At 38.1% G+C, this 17012-nt stretch overlaps 1 protein-coding gene across 1 annotated transcript in view; it reads right to left on the bottom strand.

The window, feature by feature from the left end:
• ppm1e (protein phosphatase, Mg2+/Mn2+ dependent, 1E) overlaps window positions 1-17012 on the bottom strand; it is a 31883-nt gene that overhangs the window by 14030 nt on the left and 841 nt on the right. The gene's annotated exons all lie outside the window — the stretch shown is intronic.

The raw sequence follows: 17012 nt of genomic DNA, 5'->3' as shown, positions 1-17012 counted from the left end.
GAGCCACAAGGGGCCGCCGAACGTCCCCCGAGAGGAAGAGACCTCCGTGTCCCTGAAGAGCGGGCAGGCAAAAAAAAACGACGGGCGGAAAAAACGATGGCGTAATAGTTTAGTCGGCGAAATCAGTGGAGCAGATTCAGGCCATTTTCTGGGCTCCTTTTTCAACACGCCGCCATTTTCCAAGAGGTTCTTCACCGATTCCATGGGAGCAACACAAAGATCTTAAAGCAAAATGGACTTTTTCAAGCTTTACATCATGTTATTCTGTCATTCCCTCATTAAAAACATGCCTGAAGTGTTGCCTTGGCACATTCACGTATTTTTGAGTAATCTGTAAAAACTCTGATGGCGGCCATTTTAGGGATAGGTTTGCCTGAGTCCTCCTAGGAACGCCCCCACCTCCTGGAGACGCCTCCGAGCTTTCGTCACAAGCCCATGGATCTATTATAAAAACTGGATAAGGCCTGCTGTCCCAGCTCCTGTCTCTTTACATAGGGGTGCTCAGTGGCGCATGACTCCAGTTTCGTCCGCCATTGCGGCCCAAAGTACCCGTATGACGCGTCACCTGTATCTATGCTCCCACGGCCCAAGTGGGTGAAGCAGCGTGAGCGCGCACGGCTGCCGAGGAAGCCTCAGAGCGGAGCGGACGCCATTACGCTGTAAGTCAAATCTCTTAATATCATCGTTCTTTAAATACAAAATCATTTTTTAAGGCCATTTCAGGCGAATAAGCTGCCATGCTACGATGACTTTGGGGGTTAGTTTGTCAGTGCGGGGCTTAAAAAGCTAGTTTAGCCCGCTCTTTGAACAACCGGGCGCTTAGCGGCCCTTCAAACGTACGTAGCCGCGCTCATGAACTTCCGCTCGGTCACTTTTCTGGGAAGTTTCTTAAGTGCTGGAAGTCTTGATATTGTGATAGAATTGATAAAAATCGAGTTGTTACTTCACTGTATTTGCTAGTATAACATCATAACTAGAATTGTTTGGCTGAAATACAAAGAATGAGCACTGCAAACGTGTTTTATATTACATTTTCATTGGTAAAATGTGAGATATTGTTTTTTTGATAGCATTTATCTGTACTGTACTGTACTGTACTGTACTGTACTGTCCTGTACTGTACTGGATCCAGGACAGATGCGGAAATCATGCATTTTTTTGTGTTTCATTCTACTTACACAAATAATGGTGTAAGTACATTAGTACATTAAATGCTGCTAGTATTTTTTTAATTAATAAAACAGTTACAGGTTATTAGTGCCATTATTTAATTTTCAGAAATGAGTTTAATAACATGTAGACTAGTTGTTTCTTTTTAACCATAATCCAATGCTATAAACACATGTTATATTCATCATACATTTCGTATTTAGTTTTTGGCTAAAGACTTAGAGAAACATAAACTTACTTGAGATGTTTGTTAGTTGTCGTTTATCCTTGTTTTTAGTCCAGTTCATTTGTTTTGCTCAGACTTCAGCCGCTAAATCACACGAGGGAGAATCTGCTCGTTCATGAGTCGTCACGCACACGCTCGCGCACGTCTAAGGCCCTGGTGACGTCACGTCATTAGAACACTTTTAAAAATGTATTTTTGATGCTTTACAATTTTTTTATGAAGAAAAAAAGTCCATGTCCTAAAAATAGTAATTTTAAAGAAATATATTTGCCTCAGTCTGAAACTCCAGATGCCTGTGGACCATTTTACAGGCTGCTCCTTTTACATGAGTGTCTATGACAAAAAGGGCTTTTTGGGCTGCTGGCTGCAATACCACGGCCTGCCACTAGCACGTACTGGAGACGGGTGTAAAGGGGCGGACCCCCCCACTGCACCAGCCGAGTAACCAACCAGGGAGCGTGTCTGAAAGGCTCAGAGGTTCTTAAAGAGACAGAGGCCTATTTCAAGACATTCACTACAGCCATTTTGAGAGAGACATTTTATACAAGGCAGTTATTCTAATTTACTGCATTTACAGACCAACAGAAGGTTTGTCATCATTGTAGTGTGATATAGACTGGTGCTGTGTGATTGAAAAAAGCAGAACACCCCCTCTTTAAAACTATAGATAAGACATGGTCTGGCGGCCATCTTGTGACTGGCCCTTCTAACCCTGTGCGATGTAATCAAATGGAAACACCACTTATTTCCTTCATACTGTTTTGATCGATCCAAGTTATTTCATGACTCTTTGAAAACTGTGACTGAAAACTAAACTCTTTTCGTCGGTGGCATTATCACTATTTCATATTTTGCCAAAAGTAACTAAAAGGTAACTGAAAGTAGTGTAACTCAGCTACATTTTTCAAACTGTAATATCGAATACAAACTAAGGGTGGGACTTTAACGCGTTCATTTCGATTCATTTATTACAAATATTTTATTGCGTTAATTTTTTTAACGCAAATAATTGCATTTCCCCCGATTTTACCCCCAAATTTCTTTTTGAATGTTTCCGGTGCGCCCGTAGATCTGACGCACAACAACAGCGATGGACGAAGACGCTTCACTACGTACCTGTAATTAAAGGGATAGTTCAGGATTTTTGACATAGGGCCTCATTTCCTGGTTGTCCAGAGTGTTGTTTGTAGAGTTAAGTGATGCTAGGCTAGTGCATGGCTATGGTAACTAGTAGCCTGCATTAAAAACTGTCCAAAGCACAGTGCACCTGAGGCAAATCCCTTATAACACCAGACTAACCAAATGTCTGTGTCGACTGAATAATGTTTCAAATATAACCACAACATATATTTGAGCAGCTTTTTTTTGCTGGATTTTTGTCTTTTTTTTCTGCTGGATTTTTGTCTTTTTTTTTTGCTGTATTTTAGTCATTTTTTCTGCTGGATTTTAGTCATTTTTCTGCTGGATTTTTGTCATTTTTCTGCTGGATTTTAGTCATTTTTCTGCTGGATTTTTGTCATTTTTCTGCTGGATTTTTGTCATTTTTCTGCTGGATTTTAGTCATTTTTTCTGCTGGATTTTTGTCATTTTTCTGCTGGATTTTTGTCATTTTTCTGCTGGATTTTAGTCATTTTTTCTGCTGGATTTTTGTCATTTTTTGCTGGATTTTTGTCTCTTTTTTGCTGGATTTTTGTCATTTTTAAGCTTTTTTTGTTGCGTTTACATCCTCATTTTCTTCTCGTTTTTTGCCTCTGTTTTGAAGAAGCTTTTAGATTTGGAGAATTTGGAGAAAACATGTTCAGGTGGGAGTTAAGAGGTTAAAGCTGTAAATACTATTATGGAATATATTACAGTTTTAAAGTAACTTGCCCAACACTGATCAAATAAAACACTTTTAACACTACCTAACCAAAACTGACTGAACATGGGACAGTGATGCGGGGAGTGTGAACCCCTGAACCACCGAAACCGATAAGCTAATGCGGCAAAAACAACACGAAGAAATGACCTGATCCTGACAGAGATACGAGCCTGAGAAGAAACAAACCGTCTCACATTCTGTCGCTGGATCAAAGAAAATATTGTTCCTGGTTTTGCATCGTTGCCATAGACACAGACGGCGACGCACAAGGAGGCGTGGCCTAAAACCTCTCGCTCACACTGAGGTCGAGACGTTTCACTTCCCGTCCGTGTCCGGTAAAGAAGTGAGTGAACTTGAAAGCTCTGTCCGTGATGCACTAATGTTTCAGAAGCTTTTTTTTCCTTCCCGCAGAGGCAGCTACAACACAACCTTTCATCGACGTGGCGAGGCTCTGCGGCGGACTCCATTTTATCGCGCTGCGTCCGCCGGTCGGCCATGTTGTCCGCGGCGTCTCTGATTTTGATAAAGCGCTGTATCTGCTGGGTGTTGCTGGCGGGTAATGGGCATTTCTGAGAGCATTTATTCCCCCGGTTTGGCGCTCGGTGAATGATGTTTCGCCCGATCGGCCGCCAAATAACACCGCTTCAAACACCAGCTCAGGTGGCACCGTCTGAGGGACGAGATGTTCCTCCGTCAAACCACAGCACCGGTAAAGCGAAGGTAAAGAGGAAAGACTTAGAAAACTGCTGGGCTTAGAGCAGGGGGAGGCAAGTGTTCAGACCGAGGGCCGAAGCCGCTGATTATTAGCCCAAAGTAAAGCACAACACTGGAAACATGACCGTCTTAAAGGAGATAAACGACTTAAAATTGCTTGAATTAACCTCTTAACCGCTTTACCCAAATCCTGTAGGCCAGTGAAACACCTCATTTGAAAGCTAAGACCTACAAAACTAAATTGATCTTTTTCCTCACATCGTCAGATTTTTTTTCATCACTTTTTTTGTTGGGCAGTCGTCTCATTTTTGTCAAATTTTCGTGACTTTTTTGTCACTTTTTCGTCATTTTTTTTAAAAAAAAATTGTCAATTTTTTCTTTGTTTTTCGTCAAATTTTTCTCACTTTTTTGTCAATTTTTTGTCCATTTTTGTCATTTTTCTGTACATTTTTTGTCATTTTTTTGTCATTTTTTGTCACTTTTTTGTCCATTTTTTCCACCATTTTTCGTCAATTTTTAGTGATTTTTTTTGTCATTTTTTGTCACTTTTTTGTCACATTTCCATAATTCGTCTCAGTTTTGTTGCTATTTTCGTGACTTTTTTGTCACTTTTTCGGCACTTTTTTTTTTTTTTTTCGTCAATTTTTTCTCACTTTTTTGTCCAATTTTTGTCCATTTTTGTCATTTTTCTGTAAATATTTTGTCATTTTTTGTCACTTTTTTGTCAATTTTTTCCACAATTTTTCGTCCATTTTTTGTCACTTTTTTGTCACATTTCCATAATTCGTCTCAGTTTTGTTGCTATTTTCACACCTTTTTTCCTGAAGCTTTTGGATTGGGGTAAAGCCAAACTGAGACTGGAGAAAATGTGCTCAGTTCAGGCGGGAGTTAAGAGCATTTTTTTTGGTCAAATTCTTAGCACTTTTTCGTCCATTTTTTCTAAATTTTTCGTCAAATTTTTCTCACTTTTTAGTCAATTTTTTGTCACTTTTTCGTCCATTTTTTCTCACTTTTTTCACATTTTCATCATTGTTTTTGTCTCAGTTTTGTTGTTATTTTCACACCTTTTTTCCAGAAGCTTTGGATTGGGGTAAAGCTGGAGAAAATGTGCTCGGTTCAGGTGGGAGTTAAGTGGTTGAAGATCTTCTATGTTGAATTCTAGTCTAAGTCCAAGACAGAATCCAAGATACAAATGTTTGCGCCAATGGAACAAATAACGACTACTAAAGGTTTTATCTCGTCTAAGACCAGACCAAATCTACTGAAACCTTAGACTTAATCTGTTCATTCATGTAAATTTATGTCATTTCTTCCTTAAAACGAGAGTGCACTTCTTTCAAACGTCGCTGTTGTGCATAATATATGACCTCATTGGGTGTATTGAGAGTATTTCTACCTTTTTTCTCCCATTTAACCCTTATAATGTTAAAAGTACTCTCTGATTTGTGTAATAATGTGTCTCAAAATCACCTTGAGGGCCAGAGGTTCTGTGCTGGAGTCCATCCCAGCGAGGAACCTCCAGACTCCTTCTAGGCTTCAGCAGCAACAAAACCGCACAACCAGAGACGACAGAGAAGCTACAATATTCACTCAAGTACGAGTAACTTCACTTCCAGACAAATCCAGAAGGTGACGGTGGAGAGACGGCCCGGCTTTAGCTCACAGATAACGAGCACTGTTTATTTCTCCCCGAAACACCCGGTAGCTTCTATCTTCACCTTGTTTGGAGCTATGGAGGAGGAGAGGCTAAATGCTAACGCCGTCTGTGTTTACATGACAGAGGACACGCGGGAAAACCAGACAGGTACACATGAACTCTTCTAAGCTCAGGTAAGAACAGATCTCAGATAAAGCCTTTGGCCCGTGAGAGTCCATTACTCAGAGATTATTTGTTTTCGTTGGCCCAAAAGCAACGTGGCCCACCGGGAAACTCTTCCGAATACACAAGTTCATGAATCACGTCCTATAAGTCCTATATGGACTGAACACGCAAACATACTGGAGTTTTTACCCCCAAAAAAGGCTTTATTACATCCCAACAACTACGTATTGTAGCCGAGGAGTAGTTAAAGAGGGGGTATTCTGCTTTTTTCAGTCCCACAGCACCAGTCTATATCACACTACAATGATGAGCAAACCTTCTGTTGGTCTGTAGATGCAGTAAATTAGAATAACTGCCTTGTATAAAATGTCTCTCTCAAAATGGCTGTAGTGAATGTCTTGAAATAGGCCTCTGTCTGTTTAACCCCTTAACTCCCACCTGAAGGCAAGGCTAATTTATTTATATGGCACATTTCATGTACTTGACAACTCAATGTGCCTCACAGTAACACCAAACATAGTAAAAAAAAACGAGCACATTTTCTCCAGTTTGGCTTTACCCCAATCCAAAAGCTTCTGGAAAAGAGCAACAAAACTCAGACGAAAACAAGGATGGAAATGTGACTAAAAAGTGGAAAAAATGTCACAGAAATGTCAAAAAAATGGACAAAAAAATGACGAAAAAGTGACAAAAATGTGACAAAAAAACTACAAAAAATTGATAAAAATTTGACCAAAAAATGACAAAAAATTGATAAAAACAAATTGAAGACAAAAATGTGACAGAAAATTACCAAAAATTTGACCCAAAAAAAAGAAAATTACAAAAATGTGACAAAAAAATTACAAAAAATTGACTAAAAAGTTACAAAAATGAGTTGAATGCCCAACAAAAAAAATGATGGAAAAAATGTTTGTTGACGTGAGGAAAAAGATCCTTTCGGTTCAGGTGGGAGTTACGAGGTTACGAACCTCTGAGCCTTTAGACACGCCCCCTCCACACGCTGTCTGTGGCATCAGTGGGGAGGGGGTTCTGCTGAGGAGCAGTGGTTGGTTACTCGGCTGGTGACGAAAGCTCGGAGGCGTCTCCAGGAGGTGGGGGCGTTCCTAGGAGGACTCAGGCAAACCTATCCCTAAAATGGCCGCCATCAGTTTTTACAGATTACTCAGAAATACGTGAATGTGCCAAGGCAACACTTCAGGCATGGTTTTAATGAGGGAGTGACATAATAACATGATGGAAAGCTTGAAAAAGTCGAGCGGTCAGCCTTTTTTAGAGCGAGGGCGCAGTGGCTGAAATGCAAACACCGGCGTATGAGACACATCAGCCTCTGTTAGAGTTTTTGTGCTCACTTTTATGTGCGGTCATGTTGTATGTGCGCCTCAACTTAAAGGAACAGGCCACCGTTTTTACACACTGAGATATGTTCTTGCCTGAGCTTTGACGAGTTCTTTAGGACCTGTCTGGTCTTCAGTCACGTAAACACAGCGCAGACGGCGTTAGCATTTAGCCTCTCCCTCTCTCCTCTATAGCTCCAAAACTGGTCAAGATAGAAGCTACCAAGCTCTTCCACGTTTTCCCTATTTAAATATGGTTACGTGAAGTGTTCCACTACAAAGTATAATCACACAAAATTAAACAATGTGGATTTTCTAAGCGGATAAAAGGGGGAACTATATTGGAAGGCGTAATAATACCAGGAGTAGCTCGAAATCCGCGCAGTAATCTTCACTTTTGTCATTTTGTGTGACGAAAAAGTGACAAAAATGCGGCTACAATGTGGGAAGAAGTCATCTTTTTTTGTCACTTTTTTGTCACATTTTTGTTCCTTTTTTCTCACTTTTCATCCAAATTTTCATCACATTTTTGTCATTTTTTGCAATAAAAAATGCGGCAACAATGTGGGAAAAAGTCTTCTTTTTTTGTCACTTTTTTTGTCACATTTTTGTTCCTTTTTTCTCACATTTTCATCACATTTTGTCAGTTTTTCATCAGTTTTTGTCACTTTTTCTGTCACTTTTTCTGTCACTTTTTCTGTCACTTTTTTATCGTTTTTTTGTACCTTTTTGTCTTTTTTGGTCACATTTTTGTTCCTTTTTTCTCACTTTTTCATCCAAATTTTCATCACATTTTTGTCATTTTTTGCGCTAAAAAATGCGGCAACAATGTGGGAAAAAGTCATCTTTTTGTCACTTTTTTGTCATTTTTTTGTCACGTAAACACAGCGCAGACGGCGTTAGCATTTAGCCTCTCCCTCTCTCCTCTATAGCTCCAAAACAGGTCAAGATAGAAGCTACCAAGCTCTTCCACGTTTTCCCTATTTAAATATGGTTACGTGAAGTGTTCCACTACAAAGTATAATTACACACAATTAAACAATGTGGATTTTCTAAGCGGATAAAAGGGGGGACTATATTGTAAGGCGTAATAATACCAGGAGTAGTTTGAAATCCGCGCAGTAATCTTCACTTTTGTCATTTTTTGCGACGAAAAAGTGACAAAAATGCGGCTACAATGTGGGAAAAAGTCATCTTTTTTTGTCACTTTTTTGTCACGTTTTTGTTCCTTTTTTCTCACTTTTTCATCAACATTTTCATCACATTTTGTCAGTTTTTCTGCCACATTTTTGTCATTTTTTGCGCTAAAAAAATGCGGCAACAATGTGGGAGAAAGTCTTCTTTTTTTGTCACTTTTTTTGTCACATTTTTGTTCCTTTTTTCTCACATTTTCATCACATTTTGTCAGTTTTTGTCACTTTTTCTGTCACTTTTTCTGTCACTTTTTCTGTCACTTTTTCTGTCACTTTTTTATCGTTTTTTTGTACCTTTTTGTCTTTTTTGGTCACATTTTTGTTCCTTTTTTCTCACTTTTTCATCAACATTTTCATCACATTTTTGTCATTTTTTGCGCTAAAAAATGCGGCAACAATGTGGGAAAAAGTCTTCTTTTTGTCACTTTTTTGTAATTTTTTTGTCACGTAAACACAGCGCAGACGGCGTTAGCATTTAGCCTCTCCCTCTCTCCTCTATAGCTCCAAAACAGGTCAAGATAGAAGCTACCAAGCTCTTCCACGTTTTCCCTATTTAAATATGGTTACGTGAAGTGTTCCACTACAAAGTATAATTACACACAATTAAACAGTGTGGATTTTCTAAGCGGATAAAAGGGGGGACTATATTGTAAGGCGTAATAATACCAGGAGTAATTTGGCATCCGTGCAGTAAAGTGAAGATTACTGCGCGGATTTCGACTCGTCAAAGCTAAGGTAAGAACATATCTCAGTATGGAAAAACGGTGGCCTATTCCTTTAAAGATAGTTTTCTGACGCCACATTATTATTTCTAAAAAAAATCGAATCGAAATGGACCAATCTGTGAAAATAAATCGTGATACTTGTGTAGCCGTATCGTCCTGCCCTCCTCCTCCTCCTCCTCCTCCTCCTCCGCATCTCTCGGACGTGTTCCCCTGCCTCCTCCTCCTCCTCCTCCTCCTCCTCCTCCTCCTCCTCCTCCTCCTCCTCGCCGCCGCCGCCGCCGCTATTCTTAGCTGTTCAGCCCAGAGACAAACCGTCGGCACACAGAGAGAGCGGATGAATCACCGCCTCGGCTCCGCAGGCCTTCCCCGTTCACGCGCTCGCACCCCCCCCCCCCCCATCCCGCCCCCCCCCCACGGCCGTTAGTCACCGTCTGTACTACGGAGCGGCGCGGGCACGGGACGCCGCACGTGTCCGACCCGTCGCCATGACGACGGCCACAGCGACGCGCCGGGAGGGGGGGGTTAAAGTGGGTCAGAATGTTGGTCAAAGTCACATTTTTCATCGACAAAAGGAAAAGGCGGGACTAAAAAGTTGCAATGACTGTAGGTTTCCTTAAAGAGGGAGTATTCTGCTTTTTTCAGTCACATATCCCCAGTCTATATCACACTACAATGATGACCTAACCCTCTGTTCGTCTGTAAATGCAGTAAATCAGAATAACTGCCTTGTATAAAGCAAAGTGTGAAGACTTGATTCATGTTTCTGCAAAACCACTGCAGCGAAAAACAAACATGCTCTGGGTCAGACAGTTCTATGTTACAGCAAAAACCCGGCCCTGCAGTTACGCATGAGACCAGAGGTGGCAGCAGTGAGCATACAATGACCAACTTGCATCTAGCCTCTTTAACCTCTTAACTCCCGCCTGAACCGAGAGGATCTTTTTCCTCACGCCATCAGATTTTTTTCCCATCATTTTTGTGTTGGGTGTTCAGCTCACTTTGTAGCTTTTTTGTCATTTTTTTTGTCATTTTTTTGGCGATTTTTTTTTTAATTTTTTTTTTAACTATTTATTTATTTTTACCTTTTTTCTTCTTCACAACAATCGTCAATTTTTTTATCACATTTTTGTAAAAAAAATTGTAATTTTTTTGTAATTTTTTGTCCATTTTTTTGTCAATTTTTTTTCAGTTTTGTCACATTTTGGTGACATTTTTTCGTGAATTATTTTATCAAATTTGTATCTTTTTTTGTCACATTTTTGTCATTTTTGTATTTTTTTGGTCAAATTTTTATTACATTTTTGTCATTTTTTTTTGTCAATTCTTTATCAATTTTCTATCATTTCTTGGTCACTTTTTTTGTCAAATTTTTATCACATTTTTGTAAAAAAAAGTTTGTATTTTTTTTCTCAATTTTTTTGTCAATTTTTTTGTCAAATTTTTTCAGTTTTGTCATATTTCTGTCATTTTTTGGTCACATTGTGTCAATTTCTTGTGACATTTTTGTCATTATTTGTATTTTTTTGGTCAAATTTTTTCAATTTTTTGTCATTTTTTTGTCAATTTTTTTGTCAAATTTTTTTGTCAATTTTTTTTCAGTTTTGTCACATTTTTGTCAATTTCTTGTGACATTTTTGCCACTTTTTCATCACTTTTTTGTCACATTTCCATCATTGTTTTCGCCTCAGTTTTGTTGCTTTTTTCTCACCTTTTTTCCAGAAGCTTTTGGATTGGGGTAAAGCCAAACTGGAGAAAATGTGCTCGGTTCAGGCGGGAGTTAAGGGGTTAAATCTGTATTATGCAATGTTTTCAGCAGTTTTCTCTGCTGACGGAGCCTCTCACCAGAAAACCTAAAAAACCAGTGATCCTGTAGCGTTGTAGAGAGCACTGTGATGGAAAGTAAAGGCGCCTTGATGACCACTCACACAGCCACTGGTCACTACAAGCTCTAATATACACAAATATCAACTTTTCAGCATAAAAAGTTGCATAATGCAGCTTTAAATACTGGTTTGAAGTTTAAGGAAATAATATAATACATTTACTTTCATTGAACTTGTTTTGTAGCCTTGAGGCCTCCCAGGCAGGGCTGATTTAGTCACAGTTTTAGTCTCATGAACAACTTTTAGTACAATTTGAGTCGGCAAAATGAATCCTTACATCATTGACCTTATTTATTACTGAGTCGCCTTCATTTCTCAGTTCCTTTTTCTGGGAGTTTAATCATGATGAACCTCAGATGCTGATGCTCCAGATCCTGCAGGAGCTCAAAGGAAGGACAGTTTTGAGGTCAGGCCGTTTTCAGCAGAAACAAAACTGTGTCCAGGGCCGGTTCCAGAACAAACGGACGAGCGTTAAAGGACAGAAGGACATTTCAGTGACGCCAAACGTTCCTCACTCTGAGCTCGGAGTCTTAACCCCTTAACTCCCACCTGAACCGAGCACATTTTCTCCAGTTTGGCTTTACCCCAATCCAAAAGCTTCTGGAAAAAAGCTGTGGAAATAGCAACAAAACTGAGACGAAAACAATGATGGAAATGTGACAAAAAAGTGATGAAAAAATGGACAAAAAATGGACAAAAAATGGACAAAAAAAATACAAAAAATGACAAAAAAGTGAAGAAAAAATGATCCAAAAATTGACAAAAAAAGGCAAAAAATTGACAAAAAAATACAAAAAAAATGACCAAAAAAATGACCAAAAACGATCAAAAATGACCAAAAAAGGCAAAAAATTGACTAAAAAAATGAAAACAAATGGAAAAAAAATGAAAAAAAAAATGACGAAAAAGTGCTGAAAAATGACCCAAAATATTGACAAAAAAAGACCAAAAAAAGACAAAAAAATTGACAAAAATTTGACAAAAATTTGACGAAAAAAATGTCAAAAATGTGATTAATACATTCAAAAAAAGGTAAAAAAAAAAAAGCTAAAAAAAATGACTGAAAAATGACTAAATTTGACCCAAAAAATGACCAAAAAAATGACCCAAAAAATGACAAAAAAAAGTTACAAAAATCAGTTGAAAACCCCCTTAAAAAAGATGGAAAAAAAATCTGATGATGTGAGGAAAAAGATCTATTTAGATGAGTTTTTGTAGAGCTTAGCTTTCAAATGAGGCGTTACACTGGCCTACAGGATTTGGGTAAAGCTGAACTGGAGAAAATGCTCTCGGTTCAGGCGGGAGTTAAGAGGTTAACCAGGGCCGGCTCCAGAACAAACGGAGGTGCGTTAAAGGACAGAAGGACATTTCAGTGACGCCAAACGTTCCTCACTCAGGGGCGGGTCTGGCCAGAGCTCGGAGTCTTAAAAAGGAGCTGGGGGTTCTGGGAAAAGGAGGTCGCACTCGGAGTCTTTAACAACAAAGGTTTTCTTCACTCTCAAAACACTGGATTGATCAAAAGTCCACAAAAAATCCATCGACTCGACTGAATCTAAATGTTCATCTTTCCGTTTGAAAAGCCCAAAGAGAGTTTATTATTCAGACTCAGGGAGCAGATTCAGATCCATCTCTGTGACAAACCAACACACAGAGGACGTTTGTGAAAAATCCGAGCGCGAGTGTCAGACTCAAAGAGCCATTTTTAGTTTGGATCACGATCTTTTGTTTTGCCTCAGGACTAAAAACCTGCTTCCTTCAAAAGACGCACAGACTTTGATGAAATGTGACACGGAAATATTCCGGAACGATGAGGACGATAATTATAAACCATTACTGGGTCGAGCGTTTCTGCCTTTCAGTTTCCAGGGACGGCGTTAACCTCTTACCGCCCGCCTGAACCAAATGCATTCTGTCCTCTTTGGCCATTATGTCTGTGTGACACCTCATTGAAAGCTAAGACCCACAAAACTGATCTTTTTCCTCTCGTTGTTGCTGTGTTGTGTAACCTTTTGTATGTTTTGTCACATTTTTGTTTAATTTTTGTCACTTTTTTGTTGAGTTTTTGTCACTTTTTTGTTGAGTTTTTGTCACTTTTTGTTGAATTTTTGTCACTTTTTTGTTGAATTTTTGTCACATTTTGGTTGAATTTTTGTCACTTTTTGTTGAATTTTTTGTTGAATTTTTGTCATTTTTTTGTCATTTTTTGTTTAATTTTTGTCACTTTTTTGTTGAATTTTTGTCATTTTTTTGTCATTTTTTTGTCATTTTTTTGTCATTTTTTTGTCATTTTTTTGTCATTTTTTTGTCATTTTTTGTTTAATTTTTGTCACTTTTTTGTTGAATTTTTGTTGAATTTTTGTTGAATTTTTGTCATTTTTTTGTCATTTTTTTGTCATTTTTTTGTCATTTTTTTGTCATTTTTTTGTCATTTTTTTGTCATTTGTTGTTTAATTTTTGTCACTTTTTTGTTTGAATTTTTGTTTGAATTTTGTCACATTTTGTTGAATTTTTGTCACATTTTTGTTGAATTTTTGTCACTTTTTGTTTGAATTTTTGTCACATTTTTGTTGAATTTTTGTCATTTTTTGTTTAATTTTTGTCACTTTTTTGTTGAATTTTTGTAATTTTTTTGTAATTTTTTGTCATTTTTTTGTCATTTTTTGTCATTTTTTGTCATTTTTTGTTGAATTTTTGTCACTTTTTGGTTGAATTTTTGTTGAATTTTTGTTGAATTTTTGTCACATTTTTGTCACATTTTTGTCACATTTTTGTCACTTTTTGGTTGCGTTTTTGTCACTTTTTGGTTGCATTCACATCCTTGTTTTCTTCTCATTTTTTGTGGCCGTTTTGCCTGCTTTTTTCCCAAGAAGCTTTTTGATTAGGGTAAACTAAACTGGAGAAAATGGGATCCGTTCAGGTGGGAGTTAAGACTGAGGTAAAGTCGCTGTAGCTTCAGGCGTCGCCGTGACGCTGATAAACATTTGTAGTGAAAAGTAACGACAGTCCAGTAAAACCACAGTTCGGCAGCTCTTCCTCTGTGAGCACGTTTAGGGTCATGACCCCGGACAAGTCCAGACTCAGAAGTCACAGACTCAGACCTCCATGACATATACACTGATCATGTCCAAAGACCAGACTCATGTCTCACCAGTACGGCTGGTTCGATACCGGTACTTTAACGATACTTTTTCTCAGTACAGATACTTAATTATTTTTCCTTTAGAACCATAAAACAGATAAATAATGTTAATTTACTCTTTTCCTTCCATCTAATTTCTTGTACATTTGTATCAGTTGTTTGAGATGAAACTTCCTTTAACAACAGGCGGAAAAAAACTTTCCTCGTTTCTTATTTTTCCCCCCATTTTAACAATTTTAAAGAAAAATGTCCCGCCTAAATTTTTAGATTGAATCTCGTAATTCATGTAGGTTTCTGTCGTTTCTTCCTTAAAATTATTAATTATTTTTCCAGTGCACTTTCTACAAATGCCAGAGTTGTACATGATGTGACCTACTTGGGTGTATTGACAGTTTTTCTCCCATTTAACCTTAAAAATGTTGAAGTACTTTCTGATTTGTGTCATAATGTTTCTCAAAATCATCTTGGTGGGCCAGAGGTTCTGTGCTGGAGGGCCGGATTTGGCCCCCACTTTTTTGTTGAATTTTTGTCACATTTTTGTTGAATTTTTGTCATTTTTTTGTTGAATTTTTGTTGAATTTTTGTTGAATTTTTGTCACATTTTTGTCACATTTTTGTCACATTTTTGTCACATTTTTGTCAGTTTTTTGTTGAATTTTCGTCATTTTTTTGTTGATTTTTGTCACTTTTTTGTTGAATTTTTGTCTTTTTTTTTGTTGAATTTTTTGTCACTTTTTGTTTGAATTTTTGTCTTTTTTGTTGAATTTTTGTCACATTTTTGGCCCCCGGGCCTGACGTTGCCGACCCCTGCTCTAGATGTGGCATAAGTATCTAAATTTTCCATGACTTCCTCATTGTCGCGGCGCTTGAAGCTGATTGGTTCCTCCAGCATCACGCCCGGACTGTGTGATCGTGCTCATTTGCATATTTGTGGGCAAAGGAAAGACATTTATACTTTACATACTATTTTCGGTTACACATGTAAATGACGCCGCGTGAAAAGCCATTCAATCTATCCATGTGTTGTAGTTGTTTTCTAACAGCAGGGGGCGATAACACGGCTGATTCCTCTGTGAAGGCACAGAGCAGACACGCCCCTTTACCGGGACAGCCCCGCCCACTATTGCTACGGAATCACAAGTTCGACTGATGATACTTTTAACTGTAAATGTGTTAACTCACATCTACAGGGAGGATTTTTATTATTATTATATTATAAGTCTCACCGCCGCTTTATGAAACATAAATACGACTGTAAAACGGTTTAACCTCTTAACTCCCGCCAGAACCGAGAGCATCTTCTCCAGTTCAGCTTTACCCAAATCCTGTAGGCCAGTGTAACGCCTCATTTGAAAGCTAAGATCTACAAAACTCATCTAAATGGATCTTTTTCCTCACGTCATCAGATTTTTTTTCCATCATTTTTTTCCCACTTTTTGTCACATTTTTGTTATTTTTTCATCATTTTTTTCATCATTTTTTGTAAAAAAAAATTGTCCTTTTTTTGTTAATTTTTGTTGAATTTTGTCACATTTTTGTTGAATTTTTGTCACTTTTTGTTTGAATTTTTGTCATTTTTTGGTTGATTTTTTGTCACATTTTTGTTGAATTTTGTCATTTTTGTTGAATTTTTGTCATTTTTTTTGTTGAATTTTTGTCATTTTTTGTTTGAATTTTTGTCACATTTTTGTCACATTTTTGTCACATTTTGTTAGAATTTTTGTCACATTTTTGTTGAATTTTTGTCACTTTTTGTTTGAATTTTTGTCATTTTTTGTTTGAATTTTTGTCACATTTTTGTTGAATTTTTGTCACTTTTTGTTTGAATTTTTGTCATTTTTTGGTTGATTTTTTGTCACATTTTTGTTGAATTTTTGTCATTTTTTGTTTGAATTTTTGTCACATTTTTGTTGAATTTTTGTCATTTTTTTGTTGAATTTTTGTTGAATTTTTGTCACTTTTTGTTTGAATTTTTGTCACATTTTTGTTGAATTTTTGTCATTTTTTTGTTGAATTTTTGTTGAATTTTTGTCACTTTTTGTTTGAATTTTTGTCACATTTTTGTTGAATTTTTGTCACTTTTTGTTGAATTTTTGTTTGAATTTTTGTTGAATTTTTGTCACTTTTTGTTTGAATTTCTGTCTCTTTTCTGTCACGTTTTACATCCTTGTTTCTTCTCATTTTTTGTGGCTGTTTTGGTGCTTTTTTTCCCCAAGAAGCTTTTTGATTCGGGTTAAAGCCGAGCTGGAGAAAATGTGCTCCGTTCAGGTGGGAGTTAAGAGGTTAAAGAAATGAAGAAAACGTAGTAAAGAATATTTTATAATCAGACATAAAGATCAGATGTTTCAGGCGCAGGACCTCGGATTCGTCGATATATCGCGGCTAAATTGCGATAATTTAGCGATTTATTGCAGCGCTCGTTTCTTAGTTTGTTTAAAATGTGAACCGTGAACGGAATCTTTATAAAACAAGTGTGTTCCCGTGATCAGGAAAGAACTGAGGACGTGAAAAATAACGTAAATAAATGAGACGTCACGCGCACATCCTGGTCTAAAGTTGTGCGTCTGATGAAAGAACAGGTTCATCTTCTACACCTGAACTATTCCCGCGCTCTTGTCAGTTTGTTCTGATGACGCTGAGGAGCTGCAGAACATACATGTCAGGTGTCACGGGTTTGACTCCCTCGTGTTTCCAAAGCCCTTCATTCGTCCTTAAACTGCACAGAACCCCGGTCCTCTCTGAGCTGCGGCTCCTGTCACGGACACATGTCCACGCGCACACGCGCACACACACACACATGCACACGCGCGCGCGCACGGTCCGTGGAGGCCTGGCAGCTGCGCAGCCTCAGCTGGCACTGCGCATCTCCGCATCCCCGCGCGCTCAGAGCCGTGTCCGCGCGGGGCTCGGGACAGATGACCCTCCGGCCCGGGGCTCTGCAG

Source organism: Gobius niger (assembly GCF_951799975.1).
Source record: "Gobius niger genome assembly, chromosome: 11".
In the NCBI taxonomy this organism is placed as follows: Eukaryota; Metazoa; Chordata; class Actinopteri; order Gobiiformes; family Gobiidae; genus Gobius; species Gobius niger.
Note: the sequence above shows the minus strand (reverse complement) of the source record. Positions and strands in the feature narration are given on the sequence as shown.